This window comes from Sus scrofa, chromosome 7 (assembly GCF_054392235.1).
Source record: "Sus scrofa isolate SSC_HxYL_T2T_F1_AM1 chromosome 7, Sscrofa_HxYL_maternal_Yorkshire_Landrace_v2.0, whole genome shotgun sequence".
NCBI classification, from domain to species: Eukaryota; Metazoa; Chordata; class Mammalia; order Artiodactyla; family Suidae; genus Sus; species Sus scrofa.
In genome coordinates, this window is record NC_139389.1 from 34661711 (window position 1) to 34677601 (window position 15891).

General features: G+C 36.4%; 1 protein-coding gene across 2 annotated transcripts in view; it reads right to left on the minus strand.

The window, feature by feature from the left end:
* FAM83B (family with sequence similarity 83 member B) overlaps nucleotides 1-15891 on the minus strand; it is an 83778-nt gene that overhangs the window by 47480 nt on the left and 20407 nt on the right. The gene's annotated exons all lie outside the window — the stretch shown is intronic.

Genomic DNA, 15891 nt, shown 5'->3' on the forward strand with positions numbered 1-15891 from the left:
ATACTTTTGTTTAAAAAAGAAAGTTTAACAGAAAAAGGTAAAATATAAAAATTTTATATATAAATATATATATTAAAGTTTATATGTAGACTTCACTACTAAATAATATATGGTTATAGATGATATTTATAATATTTATAGTGTCACTTTAAAAAGACATGCAAAGTTTTTTTTTTTAAGGCTTTCAACCTAGAAGCACTTAAACCCTATTAAATTTTCCACAGAGTTAGACATTTATAAGTATGTTTTAAGAAGTTGGAGATCTTAAACATGAAACACTGAAAAGTATGTACATATAAAACATATCTAAACATGAACATCTGTCCTTACACAGAGAGAACGTCTATATATAAAACATATTCTTACATGTGCACTATTTTAAGTAGTATTTTAAACACAAGACTTTATCATTTATAGCTTATATAGACAAAACTTCATGAGGATAATTGTTGAAATAATGAGCTTGATGATGTGTACTACATGAAGAAATGTTTGAAAAGCAAGGCATGAGGAAAAAAAAAAATACAGGATGGTGTCCATCAAAAAAAAAAAAAAGGTTGGAAATCCTCAAAATAAGAGTAAAATAAAAACAGACTTTAACTGATTCAGTGAATGAGTAATATCTATATTTCAGTACTAGACATCAATTTTAAACATTTTCCAAACATCAAAATAGTGATAGCTTATCCTTTTAAAGTTTTAGCTCCATTAATATATATCTAATACATGTGTAATTTTTTTCTTAAACTTACGTGTAGATTTTGTGATTTTTAGTCATACTAATTATTCAAAGCTAAATGAAAGGGACTCAGTACAAGACTATGGTAGCTTGCGTTACACCAGCTTTCTTAATGGAAATAATAAAGGCTGGAAAACAAAAATAAAGGCAGCCAGGATTTGTGGAACCAAGATCACAGATAAAGGAGAAAAAGCGAGGTAAGCCAAATGTCTCCTGCACTTTTTACCTAACATTTTTTTCACATTTGCCAATTCACAGGGCAAGGCCCTGAGGCCAGACCAGTAAGATGTGGTGAAGAGCTTTTAGCAATTTCAAAGGGATGAAGAAAACAAAAACTGGAGTCCAGTACCACCAAGGCAAAGAGGACTATAAGATCCCTAATCCCAGAGAACAGAGAATCACAATAAAGTGAACTCAAGAGTCTGCGTGGTTATTGTCCTGAAGATATCTGCCCAATCTTAAATTGCTCGCTGAGTAAAAGGATGAGAAACCAAAGAGAAGAAAGTTGATAAGTGTGGAAAGAGCTTAAGAAAGCTTTTGACATTACTAAGATAAAAACTGGAGTTCAGATTCTTCCAAAAAAAAAAGGGGGGGGGGAGAGACTCCTCTAAACACTTCCAGTGAAGCCCCCCTGAAGTAAATGGAAATTTAAGACCACTATTCTATTCATTCTCATATCTCAAACCCCATATGGAATAGGTTATCTACCCTTCCTTTTACTGCCAACCTAAAGAAAACGAAATTCTTTCTAATAGATGGAGATTACCTCTGCAACTTTTTTACTAAATATTCAGTATTCAATCAAAAAATTCTAAGAACCAAATGACCAAACACCATGGGGGGGAAAAAAAGAAAAAAAAGGGCAATTGAAATAGATTTATAGGTGATCCAGATATTGGTGTTATCAAAAACTGACTTGAAAATAACTATTATTGAAACATTCAAGAATTATGCAGCTAAGAAATACCAATACCAAAATTAAGAATTCAATAGTTGAGTTTAATCATAATACTCAAAGTGACTTAAAAATACCTATGTAGAAAATATCCAGAAAGCCATACAGAAAGAAAATTATAGAAAATACAAAATTGAATATGAAATATACATGGGATGTGTTTAAAAAAACAAACAAACAAAGATGTGTAGACCCCTAATTAGAATTCTAGGAGAGGAACAGAAATAGAATAGGTAGAATCAACATTTGAAGAGATGGTAGTTGAGACGTTTCCAAAACAGCAGCAAGACACAGATTCAAGAAGCTCTACTATGTCAGGGAGAAAAAAAAAAAAAAAAAATGTGTGCGTGTGTGTGTGTGTGTGTAAAACAAATGCTCACCCAGTTATATCTTACTGCTACTGAAAATGAAAGATGAAAGTCTTAAAAGCAGATATAGAAAGAAGATACATAATCTCTAAAGAAGCAACAGTAAAAGCCAGCTGACTTTACACCTGCAATGATACTATTAAAAAAAAAAAAATCCCACAGGAATTACCACTTAAATTTCAGGTATATTCAACATTGTAATGGAAGACCTAGCAATGTATTAAGATAATCAGAAATATAAATGTTATAAGGATTGAAGAAGAGAAAATAAAACTGGTATTAGTTACAGATATGATGATATAGCTAGAAAATTCCAAATAATCTACATGTAAAAAAGAAAGGAATTAATAAATGAATTTATCAAGCTATTGGATCCAAGGTCAAAATATAAAACAAACAAACAAACAAACAAACAAAAACCTGTATTTCATATGCTAGCAAAGAAGAAGAACGTAGAACAAAAAATTTTTAAAGTATCTTTTAACAGGATCAAAACTAACAAATAATCATTAATAAATCAAGCAAACAATATGTAAGACCTACAGACAGAAAACACAAAATCTCATTGAAAGAAAGTTATCATAACTAAATAAATAGAGGAATATACCTTGTTCATGGTTTGAAAGATTCAGTATTGTGAAGTTTTGTTCTGTTCAAATGGTCTATAGTTGCAGTATAATCCCAATCAAAAGTTCAAGAAGAACAAAACTAGAGGACATATACTACCAAAGGGAGAGATTTACTCTAAAGCTATAAAAACCCGGTGGGAGTTCCCCTTGTGGCGTGGAGGAAATGAATCCAACTAGTGTCCATGAGGATATGGGTTCGATCCCTGGCCTCACTCGGTGGGTTAAGGATCCTCTGTTGCCGTGAGCTGTGGTGTAGGTGGCAGACGTGGCTTAGATCTGGCATTGCTGTGGCTGTGGTGTAGGCCAGCAGCTGTAGCTCTGATTCGATCCCTAGCCTGGGAACTTCCATATGCCATGGGTGCGGCCCTAAAAAGAAAAAGAAAAACAAAAACAAAACAAAACAAAACAAAAATGAAACACTGTGGTTCTGAAACAAGGTTAGGAAATAGATCAACAGAATACAGTGAGAAATATACTAACATATAAGTGGTCAACTATGACAGTAGTGCCACTTCAGTAAAGAATGGGAGGGATGACCTTTTCAATAAAGGGTAAATATAGTATTTCCACAAAAATTAAAATGAACCCTGACCTCATTATCACACATATAAATCAATACCAGAAGGATGTGTAAATCCAAACATGAAATATAAAACTTCTAAAAGCTAATAAAGGAGAACATCTTGATATTAGGGTAGGCATATTTCTTCCATGAGACCCCAATATAACTTTAAAATAAAAGATACAAAAAATTGGGCTACATTAAAATTAAGGTTTTTCCATTTATCAATCAGTCAATCAATCAGGGTGAAAAATTAAACCACTGCAGATCTTTGCAAAACATGTATCTGACAAAGAATTCATATACAACATAAAAACTCTTAGAAATCAATTTTAAACAAGCAACTAACCTACTTTTAAAAAAAGAATGGGCAACGAACCCTGGGCTCTACGACAGAATGAAGAACACATCTCACCCAAAATCAAAGGACAAGCATAAAGGGGACAGTATCATAGAGGCAACTAATCAACATCTGCCAAGGGAATAGATCAGAGCTAACAAGTAAAACTGAACATGGATTTTAAAAGATGAATGACTATGGAAAAGGATGCTCCAAGGAGGGGAATAATCAGGTAGAAAATTAGGAAGCAACAAGCTGCCACGGAAGGCCCAGTGGATGGCCGTTCAGTAACACGGGAGGATCAGGGGACAGGAGGGAGGTGGAAGAAGATAAAGGACAGAGGTGAGAATGCAAGGGGAGCTGCCTTCAACAGGAGGAGCCCCATATAGGCCATGCTTGTCAACCTGGACTCCATCAGGACCCAAATGTAATAGGACTGTGCAAAGGTGTCCTGAGAATTCGGTGGTTGGCCAGGTACCCACACAGAAGCTCTATCAGAGACAATATCCATGGTTAAGTGCTCTGGGCCCACTGCCTGGGTCAAGTATCACATTGCCTTTCCTACTTCAAATCCTTCTATCAAGTATTTACCTTCTTTGTTCTTCACCTATGAAGGAAGGCATCAGAGGTACCTCTTAGAGAGCTGTTCTGAATATAAATGTTGATACATATAAAGAGCTTAGGACACCGCCTGGCACATATCAGTCAATAAATGCTAGTTAATATTAATGTCATCAGCAAATTCAGGTCTCCTTCCCAGTAAAGAACCAATGAGATGTAAGAGTCTGGGGATGGACATCAGGAGGAGCCTGAACACCATCTGTCCTGAGAGCTACTAATCAGCTGGGTGACTTTGAACTTTTGGACTTTCTCAATTTCCAACTGCCCATTTGTAAAAAGAGGACATGGTCACAAACCCCAGATTCCTTCTTTTTTTTAAAATAAATTGTTCCACAATTTCAGCAGGCTCGATTATGACCTTGTACTATGACTCAGATACTGATTTTTTTTTCCACGATTATGGATTTTCCAGTAGCACATATTGGATTGATATTTAGCCAAATGGCAGTGTTTTTGCATTTTCACATTTATTTACTTGTTTGAAATATTTGTTTGACTTCTTAGGGGGAAAAATGATGGGTGATGATTAATAAGACATTAATACAGCCCAAAGGAAAGTTTTGGCTTATGAAGGAAAACGTACTCCTACTGATTTTTCTGTTTTTAAAGTTTCAAGAGAGAGTAATTACTGAGTAGCTAATAATTAAGCAAAAACAGTTATAAGGCTTTCTTCATTTCTAAAGGAATATTACTGTGAGATGCTTATCATATCAGCACTGGGTGCCATAGTGGGGAACAGGCGGAGGCAGCAGGGATTGGCCCTGTCTGAAACAGGGGCTGCCCTGGTGAGAAAGAACATATTATCACTGATACTATTTACAAGGGCCAGCACTCGATGTCATAAAAAGCCGACTGCATTTTAGTCAGTCTCATTATTGTTTTCAAATTCCCAAGAGACAATGAACTTCCCTATTACCTGCACCCAGGGCAGGTGGCTCCCACTGCCCCTGTTCTATGCCATTGCTTATCAGCACGGGAAATTAAGAATTTTTTATGGGAAAAATCCTGAGTGGGAAAAGCAGGAGGCAAACTTTTACACATAATATCTAGTATGATCTCAAGTATTGTACATTTAAACATTCTATTTCATTGGACTATACACACTCCCATATATAAAATAGATACTCAGCAAAGACCTGCTGTAGCGCACATGGAACTATATTCAATATCTTGTAATAACCTGTAATGGAAAAGAATCTCAAAAGGAATATATAGATAAAATATACATGTATGTACAACTGGATCAATTTGCTGTACACTTAAAACTAACATAACATTGTACACCAACTAATTCAATATTTTTAAAAAATTCTATTTCTGTGATCTAAGATCAGGTGTTCAGATACACACACACACACACACACACACACACACACACTTGTGTATGTACATGCACTTCTCTATCCATCTATTTATCTTACAGGAAAGAAATTTTCTGAATTTTATTTCCTTAACCCTTCACTTTCCCTGATATTTTCTATAAGGAATATATGTACTCTGATAATAAGAAAAAAGAAGCCTTTATTATAGGCATTTGCTGAACCAGTAATCTGTGTTTTGCCAGCAAATATTCTGAAGGCATTGTATCTACAGCAAAATTTTTTTCCTACTTTGAAACTTGAGGAAGTGTCTTGATAACACTCTGAAACAAAGAGTAAAAAAGGTGGGAAAACATCAACACCCTTTGTAATACACAGGTCACACTCTCAATGTCCTCTCTATTCATCTCGCAGGAATCTTTCAGCGCATCCCCGAATGTTAGATTCTAAACTACTTGAAGTATTTCTTTTCTCACTCACACGACCCAACAGAGCGTCCTGAACATAGCAAGGACTCAATAAGTACAAACAAAGTGAAACTATGTATAACATAGTATACAGTTGAAACCTTTTGTACAGAAATAAATTTTATTGACTTAAAAAGAACTTTAAGACCCCCCCCCAATAAATCACCTTCCTTAAGACACAGAATTAAGTATAGTCTTCTATTCCGGCAGGAAATTGAAGAATATTCTCACTTCTGGAGGACTTGGTCAGCTCCAGGCTATTATTAGCCTGTTGGTGAGCATTTTCCCAACATTTGTTACAATGTGTTTTATATTTTCCTCTAGGTTCTAACTAACCAACAAAATGTTCATATGTGCAAGATCAGATGTGATGGGATCATTGACTTAGAAACATGGCATGATTCCCACTGTCCATATTCATATAGCTGGACTGAAGGACCCTCACCATTTGACCTCAACACTCCTCCTTCCTTTTTGCAGCTCCACTCTACTCTCCCCACAATCCCTGTGGTCTGAAATGCCAAGCTCTCCATCATACAGCTCTTAGTCTTCAAAGTGACCCAAAGTGACCTCTGCAGAAAGTGAGATCCCAAAGGACACCCTTCCAGTTCTTGTCTTTCCCTCACCTGATCAGCACATGGGGATTAGTTAGTTATTGCCTTTGGGAGGTTCTGCTGCTCAACAGGTTATATAACCTCCTGCTTTATCAGGTCCTGGGTCATCTCCCAGCCAGCCTTCTTCTTATCTCACACTCTCTATTTACCTTCTCTTTGCATCTAAATCTCATTCAGGTACTTCCACAGCCATCCCTCACCTATGCCCTCAGGACCAGGACTATCTCCACGTCCAGCCATTCTGGGTGTAGATTCCAATCTGAACCAGAATCTCTACTTAGACACCTCTGTAGGTCTTGGGGATTGGGGTCACCCATCAACCATATCTCAGTGCTACAGTGAAAATGATAACTTGAAGGCCTCTGTGCCTTGGTCTCTTCCTGCTTCCTGATTCCAACTCTTTGATGACTCTGAGGCCAACTTCAGAAGACAGTGCCATCATCCCAATTGCTCAGGCCAAAAATGTTGGAATTCTTCAACTTATTTCATTCCCCATAATTTACCGCCTTCGAAGTATATCCAAAATCTGGCCATCACTGCTACCATCCTGGAGATCTAAGGCAATATAATCTCATATCTGAATTATTTTAGTAGCCTCTGCTATGCTTATTATTGAGCCTCGATAGTCAATGTTCAATACTACAGCGAGATGTAACTTTTTAAAATGCAGCATACGCTATATTTTAAAATATGCTACCATTGCAGCTCCTGTCGTGACTCAGTGGTTAACAAATCCGACTAGGAATCATGAGGTTGCGGGTTTGATCTCTGGCCTTGCTCAGTGGGTTAAGGATCTGGCGTTGCCGTGAGCTGTGGTGTAGGTTGCAGACACAGCTCGGATCCCACGTTGCTGTGGCTCTGGCATAGGCTGGCGGCTAGAGCTCTGATTAGACCCTAGCCTGGGAACCTCCATGTGCCACGGGAGGGGCCCTAGAAATGGCAAAAAGACAAAAAAATAAAAATTAAAATGAAATAATAATTAAAAAAATAAAAAATAAAGTAAAATATGCTACCATCTCCAGGATGGTAGCAGTGATGGTCAGATTTTGGAAGATACTATGAGAAAATAATGTATCGATATACGTATGACTGGATCACTATGCTGCACAGCAGAAATTGACACAACACTGTAAATCAACTGCATTCTAATTAAAAAGAGAAAAAAAGAAAAAGTTAAAACAAATCAACATGTGTACACTTTAACTTACACAATGTTGTAGGTCAATTCTATCTTGTAAAAATAAATTTTAAATAAATAAATATACAGCATGTTTCAAATTGATTGGGTCTTTTTTATACCAAATTCTCCAGCGGCTCCCAATTTTGCACAGAGCCTAAGCCACATCCTTACAATGGTCCGTGAAGATCTTCATGGCACCTCTCTGATTCACCTACTCATCTCCCCTATGCTTTCTGGGATCCAGCAACTGGCATCCATACTGTTCCTCTAACAAACAGGAAGGCATGTTCCTGCCCTAAAACTTACCCTAAGCCTAGTCTGCTCTGCCTGTAATTTAGGTGCAGGGCTCATAGCTTCTTTCTCCAAATCTTGATTCCAATGTCCCTTTCTTGATAAGCCTTCCTCTGAGCTCCCGATTTAAAGTCACAAACGAACCCCCACCACCACTCTCAATCCTCCTTACCGGACCATATCTGTGTTTCTGTTTTTCTTACTAGCACTCCACATTTATTTCACACATTATCTAAATCTCCCTATGTTTATGTAAGCTCCATTCAGAGCTCTTTGGTACTTTGTTCCCTTATGTATCCTCAGAATTTATAACTATACTTAGCATGCAGTATGCATTAAACAAATATTTGCTGAATAAATGAGTAGCTTGCCATACTTCTCAGCTGTCGAGCCTGGCCAAAGGCTGGCTGACCTGGTCATAGTTGAACCCAGCAAGGTCAAAGGACAATCTCATTGACTCCCTTTCTCTTACTTCTTCATATTTCTCCTTTCTTTGAACTCAGAGAACCCGTTTCCTTTCAGTGCCTCTAATTCGTCTGCATTCCAGGTACTACATCTCATCCAGGTATCGTAGCCTTCTGTCAGCTCTGGGTGTGTTACCTCTGACTTCCAACAGAAACCCCGTGATGGCCTTGTACTTGGCCCGTTTAGAAACCAGTGCTTCCACATCTCCACCAACTGGTCTCCGTCCCAGACCCTTTCAATCAGGGCTTCTAAATCCTCCATTTGGAAATACACAGCCATAAATACTTTTCAGTTATGATCCTTTGGATCCGTATCACTCAGTCATACCTATTATAAGAAAGCAGAGTATTCCTCAGTAATATGGATAATAAAGGTACCTATTCCACAGCAGGGTTGCAAAGACCAATTTAAGGTAGAGCATGTAAAATGCTGAACACTGCATGACATGTAAGTGCTCAATAAAGGTTCCAGGTTCCTAGATTACTAGATTATATAACATAAATCCACCGCTCCAAATCAAATGCTAGTTCCAGTCCTGGTGGTAAAATGCCAACCAATTTTTTTTTTCAAGATAATTTGAAGAGTGTCTAGTTAAAAGACATGAATAATTGACATAAAAGTATGTGCCACATGATGAATCTGTGGCAACTACAGAAGAGGGCAGAATCCTTTAAATATGAAATGTCAGTCTGGTGTGAGAGCCCCCGTCATCTCAAAAAGGCTCCCCCAGAAACTCCCCATTCCATTTTACATCGCGGGAGGACAGATAAGCAAAGGAAAGTTATGTCCATTTATTCTTACGGAAATTCACCTTTGTTAAGATGTCTCAGTGTATACCTAAGGTCCTCAGCTGATCATTTCGTTCTGCTGCAAACTACATTTTATTTCTAACATTTTCAGCAAGGATGCATACAGAGTCAAGATGAAGTTCTCTTCATCCATGTTCCTTTAGCTCCCTATTGGAATACCATTTGTCCCTTCTCCTCCGCAGTTATTTCTCCAGCTTGGCCATAAAGGCACCTGAGTTTGCAAGATTGCTAGATTTTATCCCTATTCGTGTTAGGTATTATTTAGACATTAGGAAAACAAAATGTTTTATGATCATGTTTTCTGATAACAATGATGCCATTCCAACCATCTACTGAAGGTGTGTTATCAGAAAAATAAGTAACTAAATAAGTTATATATAAGTTTTATATTTTAATCCTATGACAGGAAGGAAAATGAGTAAACAGAAGAAATCATAAAAAAGAAGCATCTATTTCAGAGGTCCCAGAAATACAGAACTAAATTTTGTCCCGTGATCCAAACCAGCTTCTATTGAAAAAATTGGACACACCATATGCAATCCCTACAGGAATTGCTTCTCACCACTTATTTTGGAAAAAAAAGGATTAATGAGTACCAAAGAGTAATAACTGAGGACAGAACATGATCTTAAAAACATTGCCCTGAATCAGATAAATCATGGGCACTATGAAATAATTCAAATTTTATGTTATTTCTTTCTAACTGTTAATAGAGGTTTAAGTTAATATCACCAAGGTAGAGTTTCTGGTGAGTTCATTGTCTGCCATAAATAATTCTAATTTTTCTTTTTAAACCTAGACTCTTCCAAATTACCAAACTTTCAAATGAAATGTTGAAAATAAAAATCACAGATGATCTTTAGGTTTTACTTGATAATACATCAAGTATTTGCTTGGTAAAACATCTGAAATTCATAAATTACACATGACTTCAGTGTGTGACCAAGCTAGAGATCTTATATAACAACATTATTTTTGTTTTTTATATACTTCAGATTTTTGCTTCAACAAAGCGAAAAAAAAGCACTATTATCAAGAAAGCAGTTTTATTAAGCTAAGAAGACTAATTATGTAGACCTTAAATAATATACCTTATCACTTTCTGAATTATATCAGAAATATTTAATAAGTAATAATAGTTCATAAACTCAGAGTTACTTAAACACATTTTTGACACCAAATAGCAGGCCTATAATAAATATGAACTTAAAAAATTTGTAGAAATTTGCTCTTTTTTATAAATGTGGAGCCTCATATAACATCTTTATTTAAAAGTCTAATAAAATCATCACGTTTAAAAATCAAGATGAAACTGGAATGACTATTTTTTCTCTTGGTCTAGAGAATCTCCCCCTACCTCCTACTTTACTTTTCACCAGAGTTCTCTATCTTTTTAAATCTTTGAATCTTTAGGTAAGAAAGTATGATTTAGGATTTTTTTCTAAAAATTCTTATTGAAGTGTGTAAATTCTATCCATAAAAAGGATGTCTTTTCTGCACTTCTTGAGAATAAAATTCATCTATCCAAGCTGTCTTCATGGTAGGTCTTATTTTCAAACATACATACTTACATTGAATCAATATTTCACCATTTTAAATTTTCTAAGCAATAACACTGGGAAATGCTGTGTACATAATTATCACCATCCTTCAGAAATGTGCTTTGGTCTTTCCAGGAATAGTCATTTCACCAACAGCTAATAGCCATGGCTGGCATTCCTGGTAAGATGCTGTCTTGTGAGCTACTGGGCTTGGTCAGTCACTGCTCTCACTTTTAAAGAAGAAATATCAAATTGCAGTGATGTGGATGCAGGCTGATTGATTTTTGACAGACTAAAGGTCTGGCATAAAGGAGTAAGAGGGGAAAAGCAGAAGGAGGAGGAGACGCAGTCATCATCATCTCAGCATCACATGTAGGGTACTGAATGTGTGGAGGTGTCATGGTAGGTATGTCAGCCACCTCATTCCACTCGCACAAAGCTCCTAAGGAATACCAGCAACTCCGTGTCACAGATGGGAAAACCAAAGCTCAGCGCAGTTGTAGCATCACGTCTAACTCTTTGAGTTGGGATTCAACCCAGCTCTAGCTGCCTCCAAGATTCAGAGTCTTCATGTCATTCCACTAAGTCTTTGAAAAGGAGCTTTATTTGAACTTGGGCAATTAAAAGAGGCTGCAGCTTTTTGCCTGTAAAAGTTATCAAGTCAATCAAGGAAATCCAAAGCTATTTTGCAACAAGGTTAAAGAATACCTCCTTTCCTCTCCCTTAAGTAACTGTGTTAAAAAAATTATATACTTAACATCATCAGGGTTATTGGTCATAATGGAGGATAGAATTAGGTAAAAAGATGGAGGAGAATGTGGAATGTGTTAAGTCTCTGGATAGCACCAGGAATTTGGCGTAGAAAGAATATTCCCGTACGGACATAGTGATAGGCAACATGGTGAAGTCAGGGCAATTTTAACAAGATTTTTTAACAAGATTCTCTTTCTCTCTCTCTCTCTCACATAATGCATTTTACTCAAAGAAAAGGTGTCCAAATTAATGTCACAGGATACTAATGTCATTAAATCTAAGCAAAAGCTATTTCCCAGAAGAAACTAGTTTTGACTCAGATTTAAAGGATGAAATATTCACAGTGACTGTGGGAATAGGGAGGGTTCAGAAAGGAAATTTTTAATACAAATTGGGAACATCGCAAGAGCGCTAACCCTAGTGTAATAAAGGCACCAATAAACACATCAATATCACTTAGCTGGGCAGGATATGGTTGCAAAGTTATGGCAACGAAAGTGACACACTATGACACAGTAAATACTATTGATATAATGAGCTAATTCAGCAAGGAGTATAACATATTAAAATAATCTAGAGTCAGTGAGCACTATCAGAGATTTAGATAGGAACATTTGATATAACACACACTAAAAAGCTCTGCTTCATATTTTCATTAAGTAACCGAAAATATCTGGGGAGGTATGATGACTTTTTCCTCCCAGAACCAGTTAGCCATCAAGCCTCTAGTTTAGTACTACTTTTATAAGCCAGTCAAGGCTGAGGAAAGTCCCCATTATCAGTCTACCTTCCCTTTTGCGGCCATGGGGCCAAACAGTAGTTAATGTTTCTCTGTATTACCGAGAACTCCCTAGGCCATAACAGACACACCTAGGAACCATGACTCAGGGAGCAACCAAGACCTGAACTCAGGAGATGCAGGGCAGAGCACCTCAAGACTCACTCTGCCCTAATTCTCACTAGGCTTTTGCTTATGTGTCTTCCCAACTCCATATTTCACAATCAGAAGAGCCACATCTCAGGGAAGAAGCTAGCTGAGAATTAGGAAACCCAGAGGCAAACATCATTCTAGTTAAACATTTACATATTCAAGACTTTCAGAAATTTTTACTTTATGGATACCTACCACCGAGCGGCCAGAAGAAAAAAGGACTTTAATGAAAGATGACTTTTTAAAGTAATTAGAGAGGATACTTTCATAAGAAGCATTCACAGTAATTAGGAATAAATGCATATATCATCTTGGGAACACCTCTTGAGAGACAAATAATTACCTGGGAAAAGTCTTGCTAGACGCTATCAGACTTTATAAAGTTGAACCAAATGTAATTATGTCAATCACATGGTGAAAAATAGACATTAGAAAAGAGCCAGTAAATAAAAATAAGACCAATTTAGGGCAGAAGGTATTACCTGTAATTGGATTTTCCCAAAAGGAAAAATCTCAAATGTCCAAATAAGCAAATATACAAAAGGAAAAGGAAACAAACAAACAAAAAAAGCCCCTCTCTAATCAAATTGTGACAACTGACAAAAATAAAATGAATAAATACAAAGTCTATGTATTTTTGAAATACCATGAAGATTATATTCTATTTATGAAAGCAGAATGATCCAGAAATTCTATTACATAAAATAGAAAAAAAATACACATTAGTGAGATTCAAAACCAAAATATTTCCAGTCAAGAGAGATGAGATATAGTATCATTTTTGTTTCCTTTCTCAAGGGACTGGCACGTTGGTTTGGTAGTTATGATCAGACTTCAACTGTGCGGACCTCCAAGAACACTGCTTTTGGATTCCTTTCATTATTTTAAGATTTTTCCATTACATGACATTTATTTACATAAGCACCTTATCTCAGTTGCAAACAAAACAGTGAAAACTAATTTAAATTCTTCACTGAGATCCTTTCCTGGGTTCTGCTTTGCTCATTTCTAGACCTCCTTGTTATGGCCTCATACCGCCATAGAATTTTATAATGTTGATTACAAAGGAATTTCTCTAAGAAATGGAGAGGCAAGGAGCTTTATTCTATCCACCAAAATAAATACCGTTCAAGCATTTTATGAAAAATAAAGATCACCTTCTTTATAATGCCATGCGATTCATTGAGAGTTACCAATAAAGAGAATTCATTCTCTGAACATAGTTTAAAAACAGGAAATTTATTGTGATAGCTAATAGGCTTCCATCAATTCTGAAGGTTTATAAAAGCCTGACTTATCTGCTCAGTAAATGATAGTCATGAAAAGCACGTAGAATCTTTAAGACGCAATATGTTCCAAAAAGCTGGCATTTCATAATAATATTTGCTCTTATTTTAACATTTTTCACTTGTTTGGTTATGAGCTAAATAGTCTAAAAATGTTTTGTAAAAATGCGGTCAACAATTTTTTCTTCTCTGGAGTACTAGATCCTTCCAACATACTAGAGAAATACTAGAGAAATATACATCCCATGCTTTTATAGCCCATTTGACCTTGCTGTTTACTGCATCTGCTTAGAAATTAACTAGTTCTTGAATACTTTTGTCCAACCACAAAAGAAAATCACTGTTATCTGCTATGACTTATATTAAATTTCCAAAACACTCAAGTTATCAAGTCCAAATAATTCTTTCTTTGAATTCAGCTTGGATATGCATACAGAAGGTGATATACATACCCTGGGTCTGTATAAAGATAAAATTATTTCTTATTTTGTGCCACTTGAATTTGGTGAAAGAGAAGCAAAACATTACATTATTGTTTTACAGTTTGGACTTTGAGTTCCTCAGCTTGCTAATTCAAGTGGGAGTTCCCAGGAGACAATGACCAGACAGAGGATATTACTTTTAGAGGCTCACTAAATAAATAGCTGCCACATTAGAAAGAAAAAAATACATCAAAAGGTCATGACTAATGTTCAGTTTCCAGTGAGTGCTAGCCCAAGAACTCAAGCTAGCTCATTTCATTTTGTGTCACAGAAATGCAGCACCCCAGAGGGAAACTAGCTGTGGTACAGGATGATGAACTCATAGCTACAGCATTTACTGTAATAAAAATATTGTTTCACTGATGCACTTTTCAATTTTCAGTTAACACTGGTTCAAAAACATCCTGTGTCCCCAAACAGAAATTCGTGAATGTTAGTGCTTGATATTTGTTATTTTACCATTACAAGGACTTGTATATATTCTTGACTTGTATATATTCTTGACTTTTGTCCTGTTGTTTGTCAAAATACAACTGTATAATTTATTCCCGGAGCCTAGGATGGTCGACTTTTAAAAATTCTCATTGTTTAATTCAGAAAATTGAACTGACACTTCAATTCACTCAATAAAAGTTTGGACCCCTACCACATGCCTGATTTTACAGCTAATTGTTTTTTTTTTTTTTGTTTTTTTTTTTTTTTGGCCACACCTGTGGCACATGGAAGTTCCCGGGCCAGGGCTTGAACCCACACCATAGCAGAGACCCAAGCCACTGCAATGACAATGCTGGATCTTAACTCACTGTGCCGCAAGAGAACTCCTGCGTGGATAAATTTTAACTACTGGAATAGATGAGTACTTCCCTTAAGTAACCCTGCTGGAGGAGTTAACACAGCTGAAAAAGCCCCATTATTTGAGCTTAAAAGGTCTAGGGGGAAAAATCACCTTACTTTTGCGAAGCCTGCATTTGACATTAGCCTTGGAACATTGTGTCTCCCTAACTTGAATGAGAGGCTCTTAGTTGCCTGTCTTGCAAAGTATCTTGTCCCTGTGGATTTCAAGGGTCTAATATGTCTGTGCTTCATAAAAGCATGCTTTCTCAAGTATCTCTGCATCTTGTTGACATGAAAGAAAGCAATGCCTGCTAAATGTGCAACCTGGGCCCCTTTTAGATCTAAATTTCTATACTATATAGTATCTTCGACTTAGAAACAGACAATCATACAATCATCATTTTTTGTGCGTACACTTAAAAACTCAATAAACAGCCTGGGGAATTTTGTTGTAGTTGCCAAAACACCTCTCATGGGCTTGAGTACATAGAAAACTCTCAGTCAGGCTGATTAGACTGATGAAAAGAACAGGTCTACAGTTTATCTGAGCTCCAAAACAGGATTTCTGAGATTTATAAACCAATATAAATATTTAATGAAAAGTACTGAAGCCCTAAAACGCTAAAGCACTTCAGGATCTCACTTCAGAATTTTACATGATCATGTCTGATTTCACAGTTTCCACACAACTCGGGAAATAAATAA